Source organism: Cnephaeus nilssonii (genome assembly GCF_951640355.1).
Source record: "Cnephaeus nilssonii genome assembly, chromosome: 5".
NCBI classification, from domain to species: Eukaryota; Metazoa; Chordata; class Mammalia; order Chiroptera; family Vespertilionidae; genus Cnephaeus; species Cnephaeus nilssonii.
The window spans coordinates 20,207,659-20,233,129 of record NC_137076.1 but is presented as its reverse complement, the minus strand read 5'-3'; the positions used below and the strand labels follow the sequence as shown (position 1 = coordinate 20,233,129).

The 25,471-nt window shown below is 45.1% G+C and overlaps 1 protein-coding gene across 3 annotated transcripts in view; it reads right to left on the bottom strand.

Moving 5' to 3' along the window:
• The window catches only part of BRD4 (bromodomain containing 4), an 84,452-nt gene extending 59,593 nt beyond the window's left edge, over nucleotides 1-24,859 (bottom strand). For 2 of the 3 annotated variants that reach the window (XM_079770602.1, XM_079770603.1), the window contains exon 1: nucleotides 24,625-24,859. The gene's annotated coding sequence lies outside the window, so the exon portion shown is untranslated. Of the gene's footprint in view, nucleotides 1-24,173; nucleotides 24,247-24,624 lie in introns of those variants that run through there. The other variant, XM_079770604.1, reaches the window with a different exon arrangement.
• Nucleotides 24,860-25,471: the final 612 nt, after the last annotated feature.

The following is a 25,471-nucleotide window of genomic DNA, read 5'->3' as shown; positions in this document are numbered from 1 at the left end:
ATTCAATAGCAGGCAAGAAGACAACTATGTTGTTTTACCAAAAGAAAACCAGCCAACAATTTAACTGCTGTGACAGAAGGAAACAGCTTTAGATAAACTATTTGGGTACCACTCATTGATCTGTCAGTGAATAAAATCAATATTCAGCAAGGTGGCAAGGTACACCCACTAAAATTTTATTATGGTAAAATATACAAAACATAAAAGTTTACTTGAGGATATGTTTTTATTGATTTCAGAGGGCGAGAAAGAGATACATTGATCGGTTGCCTCACACATGCACCCTACTGGGGATTGAATCTGCAATCTAGGTACATGTTGTGACCGGGAATCAAACCTGCAACCTTTTGGTGTACGGGATGATGCTCCAACCGAGCAACCTGGCCAGGGCTACCACTTGAACCATTTTTAAGTACACAGTTCAGTGGCATTATATACATTCACATTGTTGTGCAACCATTCCCACCACCCATCTCCAAAACTTTTTCATCGTCCAAAACTGAAACCACACCCACTAAACAGTGACTCTCACTCTGCTTCATCCAACTCCTGGTAACCACTCTTCTATTTTTCTATCCCTATGAATTTTACTATTTTAGGTATCTTATGTAAGTAGAATGATACAATATTTGTCCTTTGGTGTCTGGCTTCTTTCACTTAGCACAATGTTTTCAAGGATCATCCATGTTATAGAATGCATCTGACTTTTCTTCCTTTTTAGGCTCAGTAAATGTTTTAGATATGGATATGCCAGTGTTTATCCATTTATCTGTTAGTGGACATTTGGGTTGTTTCTACCTTTTGGCCACTGTGAGTACTGCTGCTATGAACACTGGTGACTTCACAACCCTTTTACCTCGTGGCAAAGACTCTGGTAATTCATTTCAGAAAGTCTTCCATTTCAAATGAATAAATAGCTTCAGCACTTAACCCTTTGCACTCGCTTGCTTTTTTCTCGAGCTGCTACCAATGCTAACCGTGTCGAGTCACACTCGACATCCGAGTGCAAAAGGTTAAAATGGTCAGGGCTCCACTTCCCAGATTTCAGCAGAGCCCAAATGTAGCCAAAATAGTCAAACGGGCCTTGATAATAAACCAGACCACCATTTCCTCTGTCCTCAGACTAAGAAGGTGGTAATCTACAATGAAGAGAGCAGATGAAAAATCCATGGGTGGATATAAACAAAAGCATTTTAGCCAAGCATGACCAAAAGGGCCTGCAATTTGCCCAGTAAATTTCTCCTCGGGAGACAGTGCAGTTTCCCAGAGTCTCAACACTCAGCACCTGACCCAGAGTGAAATTTTGATACAAACAGTGCTTTACAGAACTGTACAGCTGGCAGCACCTTGGAAACCTTAAAAATATTGATGCCTGGGCCTCTTCCCACAGAGATTTCAATGAACAGGGTTCTGGGTGGGGACCAAGTATTAAGAGTTTCAAAAGCTTCCCACATGTTCTAACATTCAAGCCAAAACTGATCCACTGCACAATCAAGAAATGGTGTGCTGTGCCAGGAGTCTATGAGTTTGTACAAACGTAATTCACAGTAACTTTCTCATATTATGAAACTACACATTTCTGTAAATGTGTAGTAAAACACAGATGAAAACACCAAGGCGGAATGTTCTCCTTCCCTTGCATCTGTGCAGCTATAAATGATAAAGGTCTGGATATGCAGTTCAGAGTGGAGGAGACATGCTGGTCTCTGAAATACGTATCTGGCACACAGGCAACTGGAACTCTACTGTGATCTCCATCAGCTCAGTGAAAAACACCCTCATGCCCAGATTTCCTGGGTCCACTCGTTTCTTCCCCAGTCCAGAAGCCAAGGGGATGAGAAGAGAAATGGTGGAATGTGATTCTGTGGCTAGCACTCAACACAATAAAAACTTGGTTATATTTCCAAGGCTAATTTCTAGGTGGGGAAATTTTCCCCTTCCCACTATTTTTGCAGAAGTCTTTTCAACATAATACAGGCAACTAGCAACCTAAGACAGACTCATGTTCCAAAGGTTCAGCAAGCCAGTTCTTGGGACTTTTCTGCCAGGTTCCCAGGGAAGAATGTTGTAAATGATGGCTGGATGACAGGACTCATCCTAAATGAACAGAATCACTGATCTCTTTGGAGCTTGGGGCTCTAGGACCTGCATGGTGAAGTGGCATGGAGTAAAAAACCATAAATGGTAGACAAGCTGAACTTCAAAAAGGGAACAGATAAAACTATTCTTCAGCTATAATTGTATCCCCAATTGCCTCAACACTCAACCCCATGATACTACTTTGTGCTGTCTAGAATTTTCAAGTCAGCTACTTAGTGGCCCAGATGTAAACCAGTTGAAGCTTAACCTCGGTGGAGCCTGTCCACTCAAGAAAACCAGCTTGCTGAAGGAAGCTGCATCACATCAGAATTAGCACAGTCTGGGGGTGCCACGGTCCTCTGTCTATGCAGACTGTCTCTGGCACATCAGGGCACTGGGCATATGACAAAAACCCAAGGATTCTAGCCAAATTCCCTGTCTCTCTCCAAGATGATCACACGTATGGCTCACACATGCACCATTATGACACTCTTGATTTGTTTCTTTTTTAAAAATATTTTTTCACTTATTTCAGAGAGAAAGGGGGAGGGAGAGAGAAACATCAATGAGAGAGAATCACTGATTGGCTGCCTCCTGCACTTCCCCTACTGGGGATCAACCCTGAAAAGCGGACATGTGACCTTGACCTGATCTCTTTGGAGCGTGGGCTCTAGAACCTGGCTGACACCCAAGATTTCCAGGAGGCAGACATGTGCCCTTAACTAGGACCCTTCAGTCTGCAGGCCGATGCTTTAGCCACTGAGCCAAACCGGCTAGGGCTTGATTCCTTTGTTTCAATAAACTAGGTCTTTCCTACCTGGAATACCCTGTCCTACACACCACCACATCCTGGCAAACCCCTCTCCTTCAAGAAGCCTTCTCTGAGTTCCTATCCCCTGCTCACCCCAAGTCTGCTGTAGTGGCCTTCTCAAAGGTTCCTATGGCCAAATTTTGTCTTATCACAATCACAGGTTGTACCAAATGCTGAGAAACTAGCTTCTTTCCTAAGATCTAGACCAGTGGTTCTCAACCTTTCTAATGCCACGACCCTTTAATACAGCCCCTCATGTTGTGGTGACCCCCAACCATAAAATTATTTTCGTTGCTACTTCATAACTGTAATTTTGCTACTGTTATGAATCGTAGTGTAAATATCTGTGTTTTCCGATGGTCTTAGGCGACCCTGCTAGTGGTTCTCAACCTGTGGGTTGCGACGCACAGGTTGAGAACCACTGCTGTATGTATGTATATGTGTTTCTTCCTCTCCCGACACACAAACAGGTAAAATCCAAGATATGAAACACTAGCAGCCCTCAGTTACATCACAGAAAAGACAGCATAGCACCCAGGTCCTGCATCATCACTGTCACGGCACCTTCAAATGTTAGAAAGGCCAGAGAGACCTGCTGCCCTCCTGCTGACCAGACTGCCCTCCTGCTGACCAGACTGCACAGATTGCTATGCCTTCCTTTTGTAGTTCTTAGTTTACTAGAGCTTTTCTCTTTTCTGCCATTAAGAAAAAACTTCAGTTGAATATATTACTACCTCGCTTTTGCAGACAAGCAAGGTACAAGCAAGACAGAAGCATTTATAGCCCCTCCACTCTGTCTTCACAAAGTTTGTACATCACCTGGGGGGGGGGGGGGCGGAATGGGGACTTAAGTTGCTTTACAAGCCTTTGACTCATTAAAGCCAGACACATTCCTGCCCCTTCCTTTGTTCTGTCTACTAGACAAGTACAAGAACTTTCCATTTGCACTCCTTTAGAGCATGACGACATTTCATCTTTTGGATCTGCCTGTGCATTGGGCTGAGGTCTAGTGGGAGATGCCCCGCCTGCTGACAAAGGGAATATAGATGTGGACTAACAAGCAATCTTCCTGTCATCTATCTGAGGCAAGCCCTCATCACAGGGATGATGTAAGAGGCAGAAAGCAGCAGGTTCACTTGGAATTCAAGGATGGAATTGTAACAGCAGCATAGAAAAACCCAAGAGCAGGGAAGAAGGGGTACACCCTAACCCCATCCCTAATCTCTGGCATTTCTACCATCTCATTTTCAAGCTGAAGGCCCAGCAGTGTACCCTACAAGCCACAGCAAGACAGGTGGCCAACACACTGAGTTACATGGCAGTCAACAATTGTGATAAAGGCTTCACAGGTGCCCCAGGCAGGCCAATCTGGACTTCACTATTAAACAATGGTTTATTGGTGGGCTCTACAAAACACACAAATGAGTAGGAGTCCACAAATAGAAGTATTTATTACAAGCACTGCCAGAATATTTGGTTTATTATTGCCTGAACCTTGGCTAAGTCTGTGTACAAGACTGTGGTTAACTTGAATGGCTGTCAAGAAACACTGCAAAATGCTTTCCTTGCATTCTTACTGTAAAAGCTTGTGGTCACATAACTCCTCTCCCCACCACAAGCGCCCCCCCCCCCCCAAAAAAAAGATGAAATAGTCACTTCTATACAGCTTCTTTAACACTTTTGAGCTAAAACAATTTTGTAATAATCTACTTCCTACAACCAAAAAACTGGCTTGACAGAAAGAATGCCAAATCATTCACACCTAAATTCACAATCAGTCCAAATCCACCTGAGGCTCAAGGAAAGAAAAAAAGTCCCATGCTAAGAGATTCCTAAGCAGTCCAGGCTAATTTCCTGGGATTGCAGCACTTGGGTCATTATGTCACCTTTATAGATCATACCTTGGGCACTGTATCAACAGCTCTCTTCTGTTGGCACAGAGCCAAGGGCACCACAAACACCTGCAGATGTAGACACTTGGGGAGCAAATGTGCCCGCACAAATGCCTTGAGACTCTGGCCTGGCACTACTTACTTGACACCATCGTGTCTGTTTTACAACAGAAGGGCCAACCATTCTATTAGGTGATCATTATGTATAAACTAGTGACCTGGTGCACAGATTCGTGCACACTGAAAGGAAATTAATTAGAAGGTGGCTGGTGGGGCGGGACTGGGTGGACATGCCCTGAAGCCAACCTCCTGAGGCCAGCCACACCTGGGGTGGCGCCGTGGCTAGAAGGGCATTTGCAGAATGAGCGGAGTCCCTCCGGCAGGTGGGGTCCCTGGGCCTGGCTTGTGGGGATCGGGCCAAAACTGGCTCCCCAACATCGCCCAAGGGGTCCCGGAGTGCGAGAGGGCACTCTGCAAAGTTGCTTTCGTACAGGGTCTGAAATGCAAACACAAGTGTGCAATAAACCAGATTCAGGGCAACAGTGCCCCAGCAACTACTTAACTCATAGCCAAAGGTGGAATCGCATGGCCCTGCGAGGAATCGGGCTCCCTCCTCTCTGGTTTTGGGGTACGTCACCCAAGAACCACCACTGCCAAATCACTGCAGCTCCTGCGTTGAGCGTCTGCCCCCTGGTAGTGAGTGTGTGTCATAGCTAATGGTCAGACAGACACTTAGCATATTTGCTGATAGATAGATAGATAGATAGGCAGAGTGCTCCCTCCCTTTTAAAAAAGAATCCCCGCCTTTAAAATTCTGCAGCTTTCACAAAAAGTCACAATTGTTTTTTGCGGTAACAATGCGATCAACTCAAGAGTTCCTTGGTATGGGCGGGGGATGGGATAAAGGGACAAGGGGGCAGGGCCTGGGGCAACTGGGCTATGGCCAATTCTTGCTAAAAAGCAGTTTCTTCTGTGATGCCCTAGCAATAAATGCCCTAGCCTCGAGCAGAAAGCCCAATACGCACAGATGTAGAGGCACACAGAACAGGGACACATTTCCATGTATGAATGAATTCTGTGGCATGACATTCATGCTTCCTCCTTCCTCCCCCAGAGGAAGGCTGCAGCAACATGCTGCCACTAGGCAGCCATTACTGCTCCAAAATTCCGATGCTATCTGTCCTTACCCTCTCCTGCAGCTCACCCACCAAGATTCTCAAGCTAAAAATACAACGCAACTGCTGCTCTGGACAGAGCTCTAAAGTGGTGACTCTCATCTATAGCTACACAGAAAACTGTTTAGGGAGCTTGTTTAAAAACCCATGTGTAGTCCAGCCAGCATTGTTAGAAATAAGGTGAGCCCCAAAACCAGGGGTCCTGGAAGAACACAAAGGATACTTGAGAGCCAGACAGCAAGGCAAATATCTTTACTTCTGCAGAAGGGTGCATACCAAAGCAGGGTCTGGCAGAACAAGCACTGAGCAGCCAGCTTGCTCGGGGTTTTACTGCTGATGCATGCTGTCTGTCCCTCACTCTTGATTGGTCAAAGCTTAGGCTCACATTTTTGCACAATTGGTTAATTTAAAGAAAAAGGGGCTGACCTTGCCATTTCAAAATGGCGGTTGCCTAAACTCCCTTCTTTGACAGGAACGATTACTTGTTTATTCTCACAGCACGGCTCAGTAGTTGAGAGTTGACATATGAACCAGGAGGTCACAATTTGATTCCTGGTGTGAGAAAATGCTCACATGTCTGAATTCAAATAATGGACTCAGAGACCATCCCATTGTACAGGCACACCTGGGCCAGGGAACATAGCCTATTTATTTAGTCCCTCCTCCGGTTCCTCACTGGCTGAGTACTATGGGGTGACCTGTTTCCTCATATGTCACCTAGGTCTTGCAATCTCCCATTAGGCCATTAAAAAAAAAAAAAATTGGGCTGAGGCCTTTCTAGCTGCCTCCACCTCCCCATCTAGCTGTCGCAAAACGCCTCCAGGGTTTTCACCATGACACTGGCCCACATGCACAGTTCTTTGTTCCCCTTCCCTCCTCCCTACATTCTTGTTTGCCATGGGGGGAAATCAGCAAATTCCATCAAAAGCCAACCACAGAGGTCCATCTCCTACACTGGACAGGGAATATACCTGGGTTGTGGGCATGATACCCAGTGGGGGGCATGCAGGAGGTGGCTGATTAATGATTCTCTCTCATCATTGTTTCTATTTCTCTGAAATCAATAAAAATATGTTAAAAACAAACAAAAGCATGTATGGCCCTGGCTGCTTTGGCTCAGTGGATAGAGCGTTGACCCGCAGACTGAAGGTTACTGGGTTCGATTCCGGTCAAGCACATGCTCAGGTTGCGGGCTTGATCTCCAGTAGGGGGCATGCAGGAGGCAGCCAATCAATGATTCTCTCTCATCACTGATGTTTCTATCTCTCTCTCCCCTCTCTCTTCCTCCCTGAAATCAATAAAAATATATTTAAAAAACAAAAAACACCCCACTGTTTAAAAAAACAAACATTTGATGGCTTACTACTACATGCTTGCTCAGCAATTCCCTGTGTGAAGGTGTATGGCAAAGCTCCTGACCAAAATACCAGCAACACTCAGAGAACGTAACTGGAAAAGGCTCTCAAACCCTTAATCTGGCCAGAGCTCACAAAGAAATGTCCATCCAACCTTCATAGTCATTACTCTGATCATGGACATCTTTAACTGTACCACACCACACAATCCTAGCCCATTCAATTCCTCCACAAGTTGTTCACAGAAGGTATGCTGTGACAAAAATGCCAAAGACCACCAGATCCCCAGCCATCTGTTTGCTAACATGAGCGCACACTGTGTGTCTGCACATGTGGTCACTGGCAGTCACTCACTAAACAAGCTCTTAAGGCTTGAAGCTCCTGGTTAGAAGTTGTCAGGACTCAGCCTTAAGACTGCATCAGGGATGAAGCAGTCATTTCTAGACTGCATCTGATATCACAGCAATCAGCTCTAGGACTGACTGAGCACCTGTCTGAACCAGGCAAGCTTTGCACCCGCTGAACATCCTCCAAGCCGCCAGTGCCGTCAGGAGATTCACTCAGCAGCCAAACCCAGCTTGGCCCTGATGCCTGTAGTGGTTGGCAGGCATCGTACTAGAAATAACTTTCCCAGTTAAGTGCCAGTTTTTTCTGGGTGTTTACACACTTAGGGAATGCAGCTAAATTCAGATCAAGGAGCAATTACTAAATGCCTACTGAGCTCAGGGCTCCATGTGTTGGGATATTATATTCTGACCTCACCAGAACCTCGCACACAGTAAGAATTAGGACTGACTGTTGCAGTTGAGGATGCTAATGCCAGAAGAAACTGGTCATTTATCTGAGGTCACAAAACCTACAGGGATTAGAAGGCTGCATGACTCCTCACACTATACCCAAAAATCATTTCCTGACGATTCAGGGCATACACTTGAAAGGCAAAACTGGACAACTTTTAGAAGATAATACAGAACATGTGTCTTCAGGTAGTGTTCTTCTCACCAACCATAAAACAAAGATCCATAAATTCACCTACATTAAAATTAAGATCTTCTGTTCCTCAAAAGATGTTATACATGCAAGAGGAGACACACCCAACTAGGGGAAAATATTTGCAAAATGAATTACTCACAAAGAACTAGTACTGGACTCTACAAAGAACTCCTGCAAATTAGTTTAAAAAGATAATCAAGCTTAAAAAAAATAAGAAGCAAAAGTCAAGGGGCAGGTATTTCAAAGAAGGACTGAAGAAGATGCTCACCTCATTAATTTAGATATCCTTGATAACTGAAGCTACAATGACATTTTATATTCACCACTGCTGGGAAATTATAAAAATCTGTTAATGCCAACGCTAGTGAAAATGCAGTCCAACATTTTTGGATGTGGGAAGGTAAACTTATGCAAGAGATTTTAAAATAATTTGGCATTACAACAACTCCAATGGCCCAGTAATTCCACTCGTGGGCACTTATTAAGACACTTGCACACATCTCATGCATGCACACACAGAAGAATGTTCACAAAAACATGCTTATTAATGGCACTTCTTCTGTCCTCCCTTTCTACTCCAATAAAAACAATTCTAATGAGCTATGGTTACCACAGGATGAACCTTAAATGAGAAAGTGGCAGAAGTCTGCAAATGGTATGCTAAGTGAAATAAGCTAGTCACAAAAAGACAAATAATGCATTTTTCCATTTACATTAGACTAGTGACCCGGTGCACAAATTCGTGCACATTGAAAGAAAATTTATTAGAAGAAATATTTTAATATCGCTATTCGCCCTTTCTCTATAATAGAAGTGTCAACCAAACTCATGATCGACAATGACAGATTGAAACACACGTGTGCGACTGGCATCAGCAAGAGCTTTGTATGTATCGTGCATGCGTGAGTCAACTTAGCCTTTTATATAGAGAGAATAAACTTGCTTAATTAGACCTGCTTTCTGATGTAACTAAACTTTTTCCGGCCCAGTGAAGCACCCCAACTTCTCTTTCAGGTAACTGTCAGCAACACAGCAGTAAATATCAACACAAAGCAGATTATTATTGTAGATCATGCAGGGAGAACAAAGGGTAAAATATTTAACTACAGCAGTGTTTGACTATATTCTGCACAGTGAGAAAACCTGAAGTCATTTTCAAGGTCCACCATTTCTTACTTCTTTTCAGTTGGGTCAAGTTTCTAAGTTTTCTAAATCTCCGTTTTCCGGCTAATGAAAAGAAAATAGGATTCCACCAAGTCTCCTTATCTACCTACTCCAAGGACTTCTATGAGGATCAAATGAGGTGAGGCACAGGAAAAACGCTTCACAGAAATTTGGTTAAAGTGTAAAATGTTTCCACCTGTGTTCCTGGGCTGAAGAAACTCCAAGGAGGCTAGTCACTAGGGAGAGGAAGCTGGGCATTGCTACGTGACGCCATTACCCGGAGCCCACAGTGACCGTTTCCAGACTGGGCTTGGCTGTGGGCCGCATTTTGCGCCACGGGGTCCTGGAAGCGTTGGCTGCGACTTGGTGGGGTGTCACTCCGGGCTGGTGGCAGGGCCTGTGTCCCAGCAGCTCCTGTGTTGAGCATCTGCCACCTGGTGGTCAGTATATGTCATAGCAACCAGTTGGATAGTTGGGACACCTAGCATATTAGCCTTTTATATTATAGACTAGAGGCCCGGTGCATGAAATTCATGCACGGGGCGGGTGTGTGTGTGTGTGTGTGTGTGTGTGTGTGTGTATCCCTCAGCCCAGCCTACACCCTTCCCAATCTGGGACCCCTCAAGGGATGTCCGACTGCCCGTTTAGGCCCGATCCCACCGTGCAGTCGGACATCCCTGTCACAATCCAGGACTGCTGGCTCCCAAATGCTCGCCTGCCTGCCTTCCTGATTTCCCCTAACCACTTCTGCCTGCCAGCCTGATCACCCCCTAACCACTCCCATTCCAGCCTGATTGATGTCTAACTGCTCCCCTGCCAGCCTGTTTGCCCCCAACTTCCCTCCTCTGCCGGCCTGGTCACCCCTAACTGCCCTCCCCTGCCAGCTTGATTGCCTCCAACTGCCCTCCCCTGCTGGCCATCTTGTGGTGGCCACCTTGTGTCCACATGGGGGCAGGATCTTTGACCACATGGGGGCATCCATATTGTGTGTTGGAGTGATGGTCAATCTGCATATTACTCTTTTATTAGATAGTATAGAGGCCTGGTGAATGGGTGGGGGCCAGCTGGTTTGCCCTGAAGGGTGTCCCAGATCAGGGTGGGGGTTCCCTTGGGGCATGGGGTGGCCTGAGTGAGGGGCCTGTGGTGGTTTGCAGGCCAGTCACGTCCCCTGGCAACCCAAGCAGAGGCCCTGGTATCTGGAATTTATTTACCTTCTACAATCGAAACTTTGTAGCCTGGAGTGGAGCCAAGCCTCCTGCTCACTCAGTGGCCGGCAGCCGTTTCTGTTGGGGTTTGTGTATATGTTCTATAATTGAAACTTTGTAGCCTTACACGGAGGCCTGGGCCGGCCAGGGTGTACGGAAAGCAGGGGGCAACCCTAGCCTCCTGCTCTTTCCAGTTCCGTGGCTGCCGCCATTTCTGTTTGGATTTGTTTACCTTCTATAATTGAAACTTTGTAGCCTTGAGTGAAGGCTTAGGCCTGCAACAGCACGGGGAAAGCTTGGCTTCCTTTGTTACCAGGGAAACCCAAGCCTCCCTACTGCTCTCTGTGGCTATAGCCATCTTGGTTGGGTTTATTTGCATACTCACTCTGATTGGCTGGTGGGCATGGCTTGGGCATGTAGCAGAGTGATGGTTAATTTGCATATTACTCTTTTATTAGGCAGGATATCTAAATTAGTCAAAACTCTTAGAAACAGAAAGTAGAATGCAGCTGCCAGGACTGGGGGAGGAGGAAAAGGAGAGTTGTTCAATGGATATAGTTCCAGTTTCACAAGATGAAAAAGTTCTGGAGATCTGCACAACAATGTGTATATAGTTAACACTACTGTACACTTAAAAATGTTATGACAGCCAAAACCGGTTTGGCTCAGTGGATAGAGCGTCAGCCTGCAGACTGAAAGGTCCCGGGTTCGATTCCGGTCGAGGGCATGTACCTTGGTTGTGGGCACATCCCCAGTAGGGGGTGTGCAAGAGGCAGCTGATCGGTGTTTCTCTCTCATCGATGTTTCTAACTCTCTATCCCTCTCTCTTCCTCTCTGTAAAAAATCAATAAAATATATTTTTTAAAAAAAATGTTATGACAGCCGAAACCGGTCTGGCTCAGTGGATAGAGCGTCGGCCTGCGGACTGAAAGGTCCCAGGTTCGATTCCGGTCAAGGGCATGTACCTTGGTTGTGGGCACATCCCCAGTAGGGGGTGTGCAAGAGGCAGCTGATCGATGTCTCTCTATCATCGATGTTTCTAACTCTCTATCCCTCTCTCTTCCTCTCTGTAAAAAATCAATAAAATATATTTAAAAAAAGAAAAAATGTTATGACAGTAAAATTATATGTTGTGTTTTTGACCAGAAAAAAAAAGTAGGCAGATGGCTTCAACACAATTTCCTCAACTCTAAAACACATATACTCTCACAGGGCTGATGTAAGGTTCAAATGAAATACAACAGAAAATAAGAACTCAACAACACTATTAAAAGTGAATGTCATGATTCAGTATTAACTTTCAAAATAGTTTCATTTCATGAGCCTATAATCAAGGAGTAAAACTGAATGGGCTGTAGGGTCTGACTAGGTCTACTAGCACCTCACTCAGTTGATTCACTCCTGGCAGACCCACAAATGGTAGAGAATTATGCTGCAATCCATCTAGTGTATTTTGATCATGTACTCTCAAATCTGATTACTAGTCCAGTTTTGCATGGAGCTTGTCTAACATTTCTACCATTTTCTTGAGTGAAATTACCCGAGTCAACCAGAGCCAAACTCGTATTCAATGAGATCAATTGTCATTTTACAAAGTCAAAGGAAAGTTTTTAAAAGTAAAATAAAGCTCTGGCTGGTGTGGCTCAGTTGGTTGTGTGTCATCAAAAGGTTGCAGGTCTGATTCCCGGTCAGGGCACATACCCAGGTTTCGTGTTTGATCACAACCAATGCATGTTTCTCTAAAATCAATTTTTTTAAAAATTAAAAACAGCAAAATAAAAATCTGTTTCTTGGATGCACACTTGTTAAATGAATTATATCACCTTTCTAGCATTGGCCCATCACTAGAGATGAAGGAAGAGGGAAAGAGAGAAATATCAATGATGAGAGAAAATCATTGATTGGCTGCCTCCTGCACATCTCCTAGGGATTGAGCCCACAACCCAGGCATGTGCCCTTGACCAGAATCAAATCTGGGACCCTTCAGTCCGTGGGACCCTCTGTCTACTGAGCCAAATTGGCTAGGGTCAAAGCAGACTTTAATATGCACCATTCTTAGAAGTAATAGTTCTTTTCCATCCTCTGACAACTCTGTCCCAATTACAAAAGTATGAATTATTCAAGTTTATGGTATTGTATTTCCTATTCTTTCACCAGACAGGGATTTGGAGAGGGAGAATATAGTGACATCATGCACACCACCTGGTATAGGTGTTCATAGTCCTAAGTGTATAAGTATATTATTATGAAGAATGGCTTATCTCCCTCAGTCTGCAGGTTCAAGGGCGTGCAGGAACAAATGTCTCACAGCAGAGAGCAGGTGTTAAGTCACACAAGGAGCCACAGCCATAATCTTTACATGTCTACCCATACCCAATACCACCAAATGATCAGGCTGGCTAGCGACCTATTGGGTTACCTTCTATAGCAAAGACACTAGGCTGACACCAAATCCTGGAGAGTTTTAGGAACAGTAGCAGCTTCAGTAAAGAGCCCCAGAACACATATCTTTTATCTGCAGCCACCACAGGCCTTTTCTGGCATATTCTGACATTCCTTATACCCAGTGAAGAGAACAAGCTAAGAAAGGGGTGCACAGGGGCCCTGGGCAGGTTTGTACCACTGTGGGCACATGGGTTACTTGAGGACTCTGTAAAAACCTCTGGAGGATTTTTACAAGAACAAACCAAAATGGGTGCTCCACTTTGTTTCTGCTTCATAAATTTGCAAACATCTGACAAATCAGGCTGCATGCAAAAAGGAAAGTCTTCAAAACCATCAAGAACCTTTTATTTTTATTACTTTTTAAAATCCTCACTCAAGAATATGTTTTTATTGATTTTTAGAAAGAGAGGAAGGGAAGGAGGGAGAGGAGGAGAGAGAGAAAAATCTATGTACTGCCTCCTGTACATGCCCCAACCGGGGATAGTACCCACAATCTAGGTATGTGCCCCTACAGGGAATCAACTCTGCAATTATTTGGTTTACGAGATGATGCTCCAACCAACTGAGCCACTCGACCAAAACCATCAAGAGCCTTTTAATTAACAAGACATTTCTCATTCTCAAAAAATAAAACAAACAAACAAAACAAAAACCCTAGTTAATTCATTGTAGTACATACTCGTTGGGTGGGCTTTAGGGTTCTAAACCCCCCTCCCCAAATATTATTCAATGTTCACACATACACATTTTTCTGGAGAAAGAATCCACAGCATCCATCACATCCTCAAAGAGACCTCAGACCTCCCCTCAAATTAAGAACTGATGCTCTAGTGAGAAGCAGGGCTATTTTTTCCTTGGCCACTGGACTCTCGATTATTTGAGCCCCTTAAAGGACTAAATAAAGCCAAATAAATTGTAGAAAAATTATTGCTCTAGCAATGCTTAACACTTGTTTTTGATAAAGGAAATCTGAGTAGCTTTCAGTAATACTAGAAGAATGCCAAGCAGCAGACTACAAGAACTCAAGTACACAGCTTAGCAAATGACAACAGTTTTTGCAAACATGGACAAAGATGAATCCGGCCTACTGAAAAGTTCGTTACAATTTCATTCATGTAAATGTCTACTGAAATTTATCTACCTGGTCTCTTATCCTAGCCTTGCCCTATGCTTCCCTGATGGTCTAAGCCAGGGGTGAGGAACCTTTTTTCTGCCAAGGGCCATTTGGATATTTATATTCAAGGGCCAAATAAAATTATCAACTTAAAAATTAGCTTGCTATATTTGGTCAAACATTTAATTAACTCACCCCTAATGCCTTGGCAGGGCCAGACCAAATTATTTCGTGGGCCTTTTACGGTCTCAAGTTCCCCACCCAATTTATCTCTGTTTCCTGAGGGATGTTTTTCTGGCCAAACAGGGCCCTTTCACTGGTGGCCCAAGCCCTCTCACCCACCCAAGAGACTCTTGAGACTTGGCGTGACTCCTCCCAGAGCCCCCACAGCAGCTCCCTCTGTACCTGGTAAGATAAACTGTTTTTCATTCCTCTACCACAGGATTCTTTTATATATATATATTTTTTTTTAATTGATTTTTTACAGAGAGGAAGAGAGAGGGAGAGTTAGAAACATCAATGAGAGAGAAACATCGATCAGCTACTTCCTGCACACCTCCTACTGGGGATGTGCCCACAACCAAGGTACATGCCCTTGACCGGAATCGAACCTGGGACCTTTCAGTCCGCAGGTCGACGATCTATCCACTGAGCCAAACTGGTTAGGGCTAGCATAGGATTCTATACATTCATCCTTAACCATATATATTCACTTCACCCTTTTCTTTTTTCTTTATATTGTATCTCTTTACTCTCTTTTCTTTAAAAAAAAAAAAAAAGGTAGTGTGTAGTTTTTTTTTAATTGATTTTATAAAGAGAGGGAGGGAGAGGGAGAGAGAGAAACATTGATAAGAGAGAAACATCGATCAGCTGGGCTGCCTCCTGCACACCCCCTCTACCAGGGACCAACCCCATTACCAGGGCATGTACCCTGACCGGGAATCCAACTGGTGACGACCTCTTGGTGCATGTGAAGACACTCAACCAACTCAGCCACACCGACCAGGCTACCCTTTTCTTTTTCATCTAATTCTGGTTTACCATCTCAGTATGAAAAAATAACTTGCATTTCACCTATCCAAAATTTCTTGCTTTAAGGAGTACACTCTACTTCTAGCGTAAAAGACAGATGGTTTAACAAAAAAATCCCACTTGGCATGTCTCATAATAATAACCAATACACTGCTGGAGCTACTACTTGAGGTGAACAAGTGGGGGGCAGAGACAGGCTACAAGTGCCATGTTTAAGGCAAGGTGGTTCGGCATTCCATCCTGCACATGTTCAGGGATGGGCAATGATCTGAGCCAGAGTCTCCTGCCATCAGAAAGCACTACTGGGGAAGACTCACTCTTGACCTTGAGGTCAGGGTATCAGAGAGAACAAGCTCTTGATGTCCCTGTTAGAGCCTCTGGATTCAGCTGTGCTTGAGCCCCACTCCAAACTTCTTGACATATCAGCCAACAAATTTCCTCTTGTTGTAACTAGTTTTGTTATATTTATACCAGAGACCTATCCAATACAACCATTTCCTAAAAGAACTGACATCTTAATTTAAAACTTGGTAGGACAGTATCTACAGAACAAGTAGCTTGCCTTACACACACACATGCACGTGCACATATACTTGTTTTGACTGTTGCAAACTACTGACAATCTTCATCACTACATGACTTCTCAACTTCACCACACCACCCCCACTTCCTACAGAGCTTCTAGCAAGCAGTGGGTACAAGGAAGAAAACAAAAATCAATGCAGTTCACCTGCTACTAAAAAGCATATCCAGGAGGACATCCTTGGGCAAATGTCATAGTAACAGATAATGATAGGAAATAGAGAGTGTTACAATGTTATAGCAACAGAAAATAATTAAAGTGTTATAGGAAATGTAGAAAAATTATTTTTTGTGAAATACTTGTGTGAAATATTAAAGAGCACAGGGAATGACCACTCTGGCCAAGCCCTAGCTGTACCATATAGATAAGACCATAGCTGAATGCTACCCTTAGGAATGGCAGATGTAAACCTGATAGACACCTTCTGAGTGACACTGTGATTGATAACCAGCTTGTACTCTGATTAACACTTGTGTGATGACATATGTTACTGATAGCCACATGGACCGCCTTGGGTCAGAACAGGCTTAAAAACGGGTCCCCGACTTTAGACATCGATCATCCTCTTGGTCCACACTCCACGCTGCCTTGCTCCACAATGGATGGCAGAAGAATGGCCTAACCTTCGGTTGCCCTCCTCCCGCTGACTTGACCCAACCAGATGGCCAGCCACCCAAAGACGGATCCACCGCTGTCCGCAGAGAACGCCACTCTTCCCTGGGGACCCCATTAAGTCTGAGCCCACAGCACCAGGAACCTTGTGAGTAATCAAGTGTGCTGTGTGATTTGCAACTGCATATTCTTGTGTGGCGTAATTCCTCCGGCAGTCTTAACTATATTAATTTTTTTAGTCTTGCTTGCTTAGTCTCTTTGCTAGCAACTACTTAATGTCTGAACACCTGCACCGTTAAGTTGATCTCAAAGGATGCCTTGGATAACGCCCCTCCTCGAACAGCAAGTAATGAACAGATTGCAAAATGGCCAAAAAGGGAGGAGAAATCAAGGTAACCAGTTACCACTGAGTAGTATCTAACACAATGTTATTTCACACTGTTCTAACATGACCCACAATAAAAAACACATTTTATCATGTACACAATAAATGAAATAAAAGTTTTTATAAAGTACCCTTGAGTGTCTGACACCCTTTAACATTTCTTTTTTTTTCTTACACAATAACTGCAATCTACCTAATTCATTCATTCCATTACCCACAGTTTGAAAAACACATAATAAAACAAGAATTACGTTCCCTTAAAAATCTAGATACTGGTCAAAGTTCTTAGAGCCAAAATCTATTATCCCATTTCACATATGGGAAACTGAGGCTTGGGAGGGTATACAACTGGTCCAAGGCAGGCATAGTGTACTCCTTTCTACAGCCAGCACCCCTGCCCCCCACCTGTGCTGGCAGGTTCCATACTCCATGCAGATCTCCCATTTCAATTCTCACAATAACAACCTGCTCCCACGAAATATGTATTTCCTCAAACACAGTGGAAAGTGTTTCAAGTGTAAAATCATAAATGTATCTCACTCTTCCTCTTCTTTTACACAAAACAAAATCTCAAATGCCAATTCACCCACAGGCATGTATGTGTCATTGCCTGGGGTAAGACAACTGGGGACATTAGCCACCCACAAGGACATAGGAATTACTCATTCCTGTTTCTGGAAATTGCGCAAGCCCAAGCCCAAGTCTCCCCTGGCACTGCTTCACAGTATGCCAATGTCTGTGGACATAACAGCAACTAGGAACAAACAAGAAGTTTAGGCTGTAAGTGGACAATAAGACCAAGAAGATGACCACAGGCAAAATGGGGCCTGGATAGCTTTTCTCAAAGCTCTTCAGGCAGAGCAAAGCAAGCACTCCCTATCTCCCACCAGAATAATAGAGGCTCCTCCTTATTCTCCCAATCTGAACACAGTAAAAATGAGACACCAGCCCCCACCCCCGCATCAGAACCCATTTTACAAATAATGGGGCATGTTTAGGAATTATGTAACTTGCCTGAGGTCAAAGCCAGATGGGGGTCTGTCTGGGACTGAAACCTGACAGTAGACTCCATAGTTCTCCCTCTCTGGTACACAGTTCCACCCAAGCCCAACCAACCCTGCTAACACAGCCCAAAGTCCTGAAATTTTCTACGTAGGGAGAACAGGCCAACACTGTCAAGGAAAAGATCACAGAATATGCTATACCTGGCATGAACAACAAAAAAGTATTTATTTGTAAGATGTCACAGGTCAAAAAGAAATGGCATATGCATTTGAGTACTCTTAATTGACAGTTAAATACTCAGATTTGATAAATCTCTGAAAGAAGTATGTTCTCCAATTGGGTTTAACACGAAAGGAATTTCTACATGGAACTGGATCCTAACAGCACCTAGTAATGGTGAATAGAATGGACTGGTTCTTCTGGTCAATAGGCCCAAAGTCCATTAGCTGGATCTCAGCCTTCCAGCCAGGAAATCTGTTTCCCTGGCATATCCAGCTATCTTGTCCCCATTCTAGAGAGGTCCTGACTTGTGACACAAATCTTCCAGGAGACCAGAATCTTTTCACCAAAGCCAGATGTCAACACAATTCAAATCAAGGCCAAAGAAAGCAGGGAAGGTATGAAGGGACGCTGGAAAAACCTCAGTTCATCAGCAATTTCTGGCAACCTGGCCATTGCCTTTGTCCAGGTAACCAGGCTTTAATGAAACAGGCACGTTACAGTTTAGGCCTGAGGATACACTGGACCACCTTCCTCTGCTGGATCATTTCCCCAAACTCTTCAGCCAGGATCCATGGGTGGCAGTCCCCAGAGCTGCCACTTTTCCACCAATCCCATTATCACCACTTTTAATCTCACTATCAGATAAAAACAAATCCTCACTTAAAAACAACCTTAACCCCCTCCCTCCGTTCAGAAAGGCACCTGGCCGATCTTGGTGTCAACTAGTGCACTTTCCTAGCCCTCATCAGTGTGACTCTCTTACCCGGGTACCTAATCTCATTTCAGTTTTGGCTAAGGTCAATGACAGCAAGCAAGTAGCTAACCTTGAGAGGGCACTGCCTCATTTTACTGTCAGCTGAACGATTCGTAAATGGAGTTTGGGGAAGGTTGAGACACAGTCTGAAGGTCACAGAGCGAACAGCAGGGCCAGGATTCAAAATGGGGTCTAACTGTGCCACAATGGTTAGAGCAGGCCAGAAGAAAATGAAGATAGGACTGGACACCAAGAGTCCATTCAAGCCCTCCCAGTCACTCTCCCCAGAGCATTCAGATAACACTGGACTCCTAGTTTAGGGTCAGGAATTCAGGAAACAAAGTCCAGCTCTGGGCACAAGAGAGTAGAAAGGTCATAGAGCAAGATCTGAGACACTTCTGCTTCTCAGAACAAACTCAAGCCGACATTTTGTTTTCACACAATTGCTATGTGTGGGGGGATAATGTTAAAAACCTCACCCTTATAAACAAGACACTGTGTTAAGCTGTGGGGGAAAAAAAAGGAAATTCATCGAACTTTTCTAGAAAACTAATTTGTATCCAGTTTTCAAAAATGCACACCCTTTTGGTCTAGCAATTCCCACTCTAGACATGAAAAAAGAGAAGACTTGAAAATCACATGCAAAAATAGCAGAATTAAACTATAGTATTTCATGTTAGATTAGACAACCATTTATCTTTGTTTTCTTTTTGTTAATCCTTACCCAATGATTCCCACCACCACCACCACCCCCCCCCCCCGCCCGCCATTGATTTTTAGAGGGAGCAGAAGGGAAGGAGGAAGGGTCAGAGAGAAACATGGATGTGAGAGAGACACATCGATTGGTTGCCTCCCACACTCACTGGAAATCAAACCTGCAACCCAAGCACTCCTCTTGTCCAGGAACTGAACCTGAGACCCTTTGGTGTGAGGGCCAATACTCTAACCACTAAACCATACCAGCCAGGGCTTAGGCAAACATTTGAAACATAGCATTTTGGAAATGTTCACAATGTAATTTTTTTTTTAAAAGTTAAAGAGTGCATTCGATTTTGTTACTCATGTAGAAAGACTAGAATAAAAATAGATTTAAAAGATGTTTTTTCACATTTAACACCATCTTAATATTCTGTTTTCCAAATTCTTTAAAATGATCACGTGCTACTTTTGTTTTTAAAGAAAAAATCCTTACAGCCCAGCCAGTGTTGCTCAGTGGTTGAGCACTGACCCATGAACCAGGAGGTCACAATTTGATTCCCCATCAGGGCACATGCCTGGGTTGAGGGCTCAATCCCCAGTAGGGGATGTGCAGGAGGGAGCCAATCAATGATTCTCATCATTGATGTTTCTATCCCTCTCTTCCTCTCCTTTCTCTTTGAAACCAATAAAAGACAAGCAAACATATTAACGAAGAAGGAAAAAACAAAACCTAACAATCTCATTTTCAAATGTGGACCAACCAAGTCTATTCCCTTCAGGGTTGAATGGGACAGATGGTTGCTTTGCTCTAACTATATTTCTTTAGAATGGAATACATCCATGATTTATGCTGGGATATATAGATGCAGGTTTTTAAAATCAAATTTATTAACTTAAAGCCTGTTTAGACTGAAGAAAAAATTTAAATGTTTCTAAAATCTCCCTTCATAACAAAAGTAGTACACGTTTGGGGTACATCTTCCAAACTGTTTTCTGTGCCTTATTCGAATTTCAAACTGTTCTCCAACAATGTATAATTTAAAAAACTAAATGGGAATCAAACTACCCAGACTGTAGTACATGTCAACATGCTGACATCCTTGCACTTTCATTTCCTCATTCTTTTAAATGGCCATACCATATTCCATTAAGCTTTTCTTCTAAGCCCTCTGTAAAAGCACTAGAAAATCAATGCCGTTAAAAAGTTATTGTGCAGCCTCAAAAAGTTAAGTTACCATGACCCAGCAATTCCATGCCTAGGCATCTACCCAAGAGAAATTAATGCATATGTCCACACAAAAACGTGCACATGAACACTGACAGCATTCCAAATATCTATCAACTGATGAAGGGATAAAATGTAGCATATCCATATAATGGAATAGCATTCAGTTATAAAAGGAACAAAGTACTGATTCATACTACAGTACAAACCCTGAAAACATTACACCGCGTGAAAGCGGCTAGACACAACGTTATGTGTTATATAATTCCTGAAATATACAAAATAGGCAAACACTGGATTGTACACTTTAAATGTTTTTATTATTGTTGATTTTTAGAGAGGAAACGGGAGGGAGGGAGGGCCATCAATCAGAGAGATACATTGATTGGTTGTCTCCTGCTGGTGACCATAGGGTAACAAGGGACAATGCCCCACTGGCCAGGGCTGAACTGTACATTTTAAATTGGTGAACTGTATCATGTGTAAATTATGTCTAAGTAAAGCTGTCATTATACATAGTTTATATTCAATAAATACTTTGGGGATGAATACATTAATAAAGAATATATGTACCGAACAAAAGTCATCAAGCAAATAGCTTTTTGTCTTCCCTTGTGCATAGTAAGAGCTCAGGAACTAATTGTTGATATGGATTAGCCAATCACATACACATGAAATGAGAATTTCACAAAGAAAGTGCTCAATCTTTTTTTCAATCAAGTTTTTATTGACAATATGAGATTCACATTAAGAAATGCTACCCATACCTGTTTATTATTCGGCACGATTTATCACTCTCTTAAGACACTTTTCTCAGGTCAGAGTTGAACAACAGCCTAAACCCACTCACCACATTTCAAACTGCTAAGTAGTACATATACAGTAGACAGTGCACAGAAATACTACATGCCACACTGCCTGGACTATTAATAAGTTTACTGCAATTTTTAGAGATTTTAATGTTATCTTAGTTAAAATTCACATTCCTTGTAAGACCTACTGAACAATTATGTCCCCTGTTAACAATATTTTATTAACATAAAAGGAATTATTTGCAGTTGGTATTTTGGACATCCCAAATTCTTGCTCAATTATCTCTTCAGTTTATTCACTCAAAGAATATTTTAGGTGCTCTTATAGGAATTAAGGATACAATATAGAATAAAAATAGACAAAGCGAAGCAAACAAAACCCTGTCTTCACGGAACTTAACAGTCCAGTAAAAAGAAAACAATTTAGGACAATTTTATTTTTAGACTCGTGCCATTTTTTTTAATCCACACCCGAGGATATGCCTTTTTATTGATTCTAGAGCCAGAGAATGGGAGAGGGAGACAGACAGAATCATTGATGTAAAAGACAAAATCCATTGGTTGTATCACACACGTGGCCCAATCAGAACCTGGGCTTGTGTCCTGACCAGGAATTGACATGGAACAACACTCTAATCACAGAGAACACCAGCCAGAGCATAAACTCATGCCTTCTGAGTTAAATGTCATCATCAGCAAGGAATCCCCACAATCCTCACTGTGCAAATGTGAATGTCCAGTAACGTTAGTAGCAATTTTCAATGACAAGCCTTTCTTTTTATACTTTTACCACATAAAGACAAACACAAAGACAAACACAACCTACTTCACAAATTTATTTAGTATCAAAAATTAAAACATTTTACATGCACATAATTGTGAGAGTGACAGTGGGCTGTTGGAAAATTTAACAGCCCAGAGTCTTCAAGTTACTGAGGCACCAAATGGTTTTTGCTTTAAATTAAGAAAAAGTGAGGCCAGTGTGGCTGTTGGTGGAAGCCAGAGCATAAACTCATGCCTTATGAGTTAACTGTCATCATCAGCAAGGAATTCCCACATACTGTCCACTGAAAGGTGGCAGGTTCGATTCCTAGCCAGGGGCACATACCCAGGTTTCGGGTTCAATTCCCAGTCGGGTGCATTCGGGAGGCAAGTGATGGATGTTTCTCTCTCCCTCTCTCTAAAATTAATTTAAAAAAAAATACGAAAAAAAGAGAAGGCATTCAATAATCCGATTTGTGTAACACGAAAATATCCACCACCACCAAAAGCAGAAGTGCAATTTAGTACAAAGAGCACAACTGGCTCAAAAAGATAACTTTTGGAAACAAAGTCTAAGACTCATTTAGTCCACATCTTCAGTCCTTAGATACTGTTTCCTACCAACATAGGGGATATGGTGGATAATCAGGGGATGCATTTTGTTTCAGACCAGACTTTTCCTTCTCGATTTGGTAAGCTGAAACCATCTGAGAGTTTTACCTGCCCCAGGTTGAAGCTTTTGGGGAGAAGGAGTTGGTTATCTACAATGCCTTGCTGGGAGATAATCCCCATCCAAATTAAAATGAAAGGAATGTTTTATTAAATTACTGGCAAGGTCATAAAACTGTGCCATCTAAAACCTTGAAATTGAAAGCACATTCATAAATCCTGTTGAGTATCGCTTGTGTGACAAATTCTAAGGACTACAAATTCCAAGGGCTCACAATTTAAGGAACCTGACAGCCTCATTCATGAAAATCTCCCAACTGTATTATAGCACCAAAGAGCCACTGGCTTAGAGGTACACTGAGACTTGGTTTTTGTAAACTCGGACATCTACAGCCCTCTCAAAGGTAAGCAAAGACACTTCAAGTCTCATTAGGCACAGACGGCAAGAGGTCACTTCTTGCATCCAACACACAGTAAAAATGAACCCAAGGGCCAAAAATATAAACCCCACCAGGTTGCATGAAACATCAAATGAGTAAACAACTACTACATAAAAACACTTCAAAAAACAGTGCGTGGTCTTGCGTAAAAGGGAAGTCAGCCAGCCACTCAGCAAAAGCACATGACTCATCCACCGGCCTGAACACTATCCACTACACCAAAGTGGGATTTCCCATCTTCGTCCAAGGCCAGGCTTTGGGGGCGTCTCAGTTAGGTAAAGCTGTGCTATTTCCATGGGGGGGGGGGGGGTCATTTTATTTCGCCGAATCACAACTCCATCACATCCCAACTCCAAACCATCACCCCGCGTAACACCGCAAATAAACGGGGCAGTGGCAAGGACGCCAAGCGAGCACCGACCCAGCAAAACAAAGCGCCCAGCGAGGGGCTGCCAGGCTGAAAGTAGTTGGGTAAAGAGAGCCAGGCTCGCCCCCCAGGCGGAGTGCAGCGGCAGCCTCCTCCTGGGATGGAACAGCCGCGTTCTCCGCAGAGCTCCGAGGACACTCGGGAAGGTGAGGAAATGGGGGCGGGGGCGCGTTGCCCCAGCCCAGGCATAAGGACCAAGGCGCCGAGGTGGGCAAAGAGCGCGCCGGACCCGCCCCACGTGAGCGGTCGGGCTGAGGCCAAGGCCGCTCCGAGGACGGCGGCGCCGCGGGCACCTCGCCGGGCCCGGACTTACCCGGGCCGGGCGCGCCGCTGGCCCCGCAGCGGCCGCTTCCTCCTCCTCCTCACTTGACAAAATGGCGGCGACAGGAAGTGCTGAGCGCCTTGGCCCGCCCCCCCCCGCCCCGGCCGCCTGCCCGCCCCGCCGCGGCGCACGCGCCCCCCGCAGGAGCCCCCGCCCCGCTGACCGGCCCGACCCCGGGGGCGTCGGCGCCAATGACGGGGAGAGCGAGCGGCCCGGCGCCCCGACGCCAACGGCGTAGGCGACCCCGGCGCGAGCGGGCGGCGCGGGGACGCGGGAGGCCCGCAGGCCCGAGCCCGCGTCGCCCCGGCCTTCCTACCCTCGCGCCGATGGCGTCGGAACTGGCGCACCGGCCCATTACGCAATGCAGGTGACGCGGGCGGCGCTGAGAGCCCTCGCTGGCCGCCCTGAGCCTTCCGTCGCCCCGAAGGGCACTGGTCCTCACCTGAAACGCTAGGCCGCACGCCGCCCCCACCGGCCGCCGCAGCCTCCTCCTGGAGCTGCTATGCGGCGCCGGGGCCCGCCCGTCGCGCCCGCTGCTCCGCCGCGCTCACAGGCCCCGCTCGCCGGCGAGCACCGCCGGCAGCCGCCACCGTCGCAGCCACTGCTTCGGCACCTTGGCTGCGGGAGAGCAGAACAAACAGCCCTACCGCCGCCGCCGCCACCGCCGCCGCCGCCGCCGCCAGCGCACTGACGTCACCGTGCACGCTGTGCGCGCGGCCCGGCGTCGCCGCCGCCCGGCGTGCGCGCCCCCGAGATCGCGCCCGGAGCGTGCGAGCTCGGGAGAGCCCGCGGCCGCGAGGTAAGTGCGCGAGGCGGGCAGGCGGGGCTGGGGAACCCCGCAGGCCCAGCGAGGGGGACTCTTCAGATGGAGGGCGGGGCCCCACAGACTGAGGGAGGAGGCTGAGGAGACCTCGCAGACCGAGGGAGAAGTTCCTCAAACCCCTTGCTGCTGAGGGAAGGGACCGCGGGGAGACCGGAGGCTGCGTTCAGGGGGAAGATCCGAAGGCAGAGATAGACGTCCAAAATTTCGGAAGGTTCTGATGATCGACCCTCAAAGAGGAAGGCCGGTGATGGGAAAGCTCAAAGACGGATGGCAGAGGCCGAGGAGAGACCAAGGTTGAGGAAGCCCCCTCCCCGGAGGGGAATCTGAAGGCTGTAGGAGGAGTTTGGGGGTGCTGGGCCACTAGGGCGGGCGAGCTGCTGCGACCGACAGGGGCGCCAGCACTGGGGTGAGGGAAAGAGCTGAGGCCATCAACAAGGCTGAGGTGACATCTTTCTCGGCTAGCCAC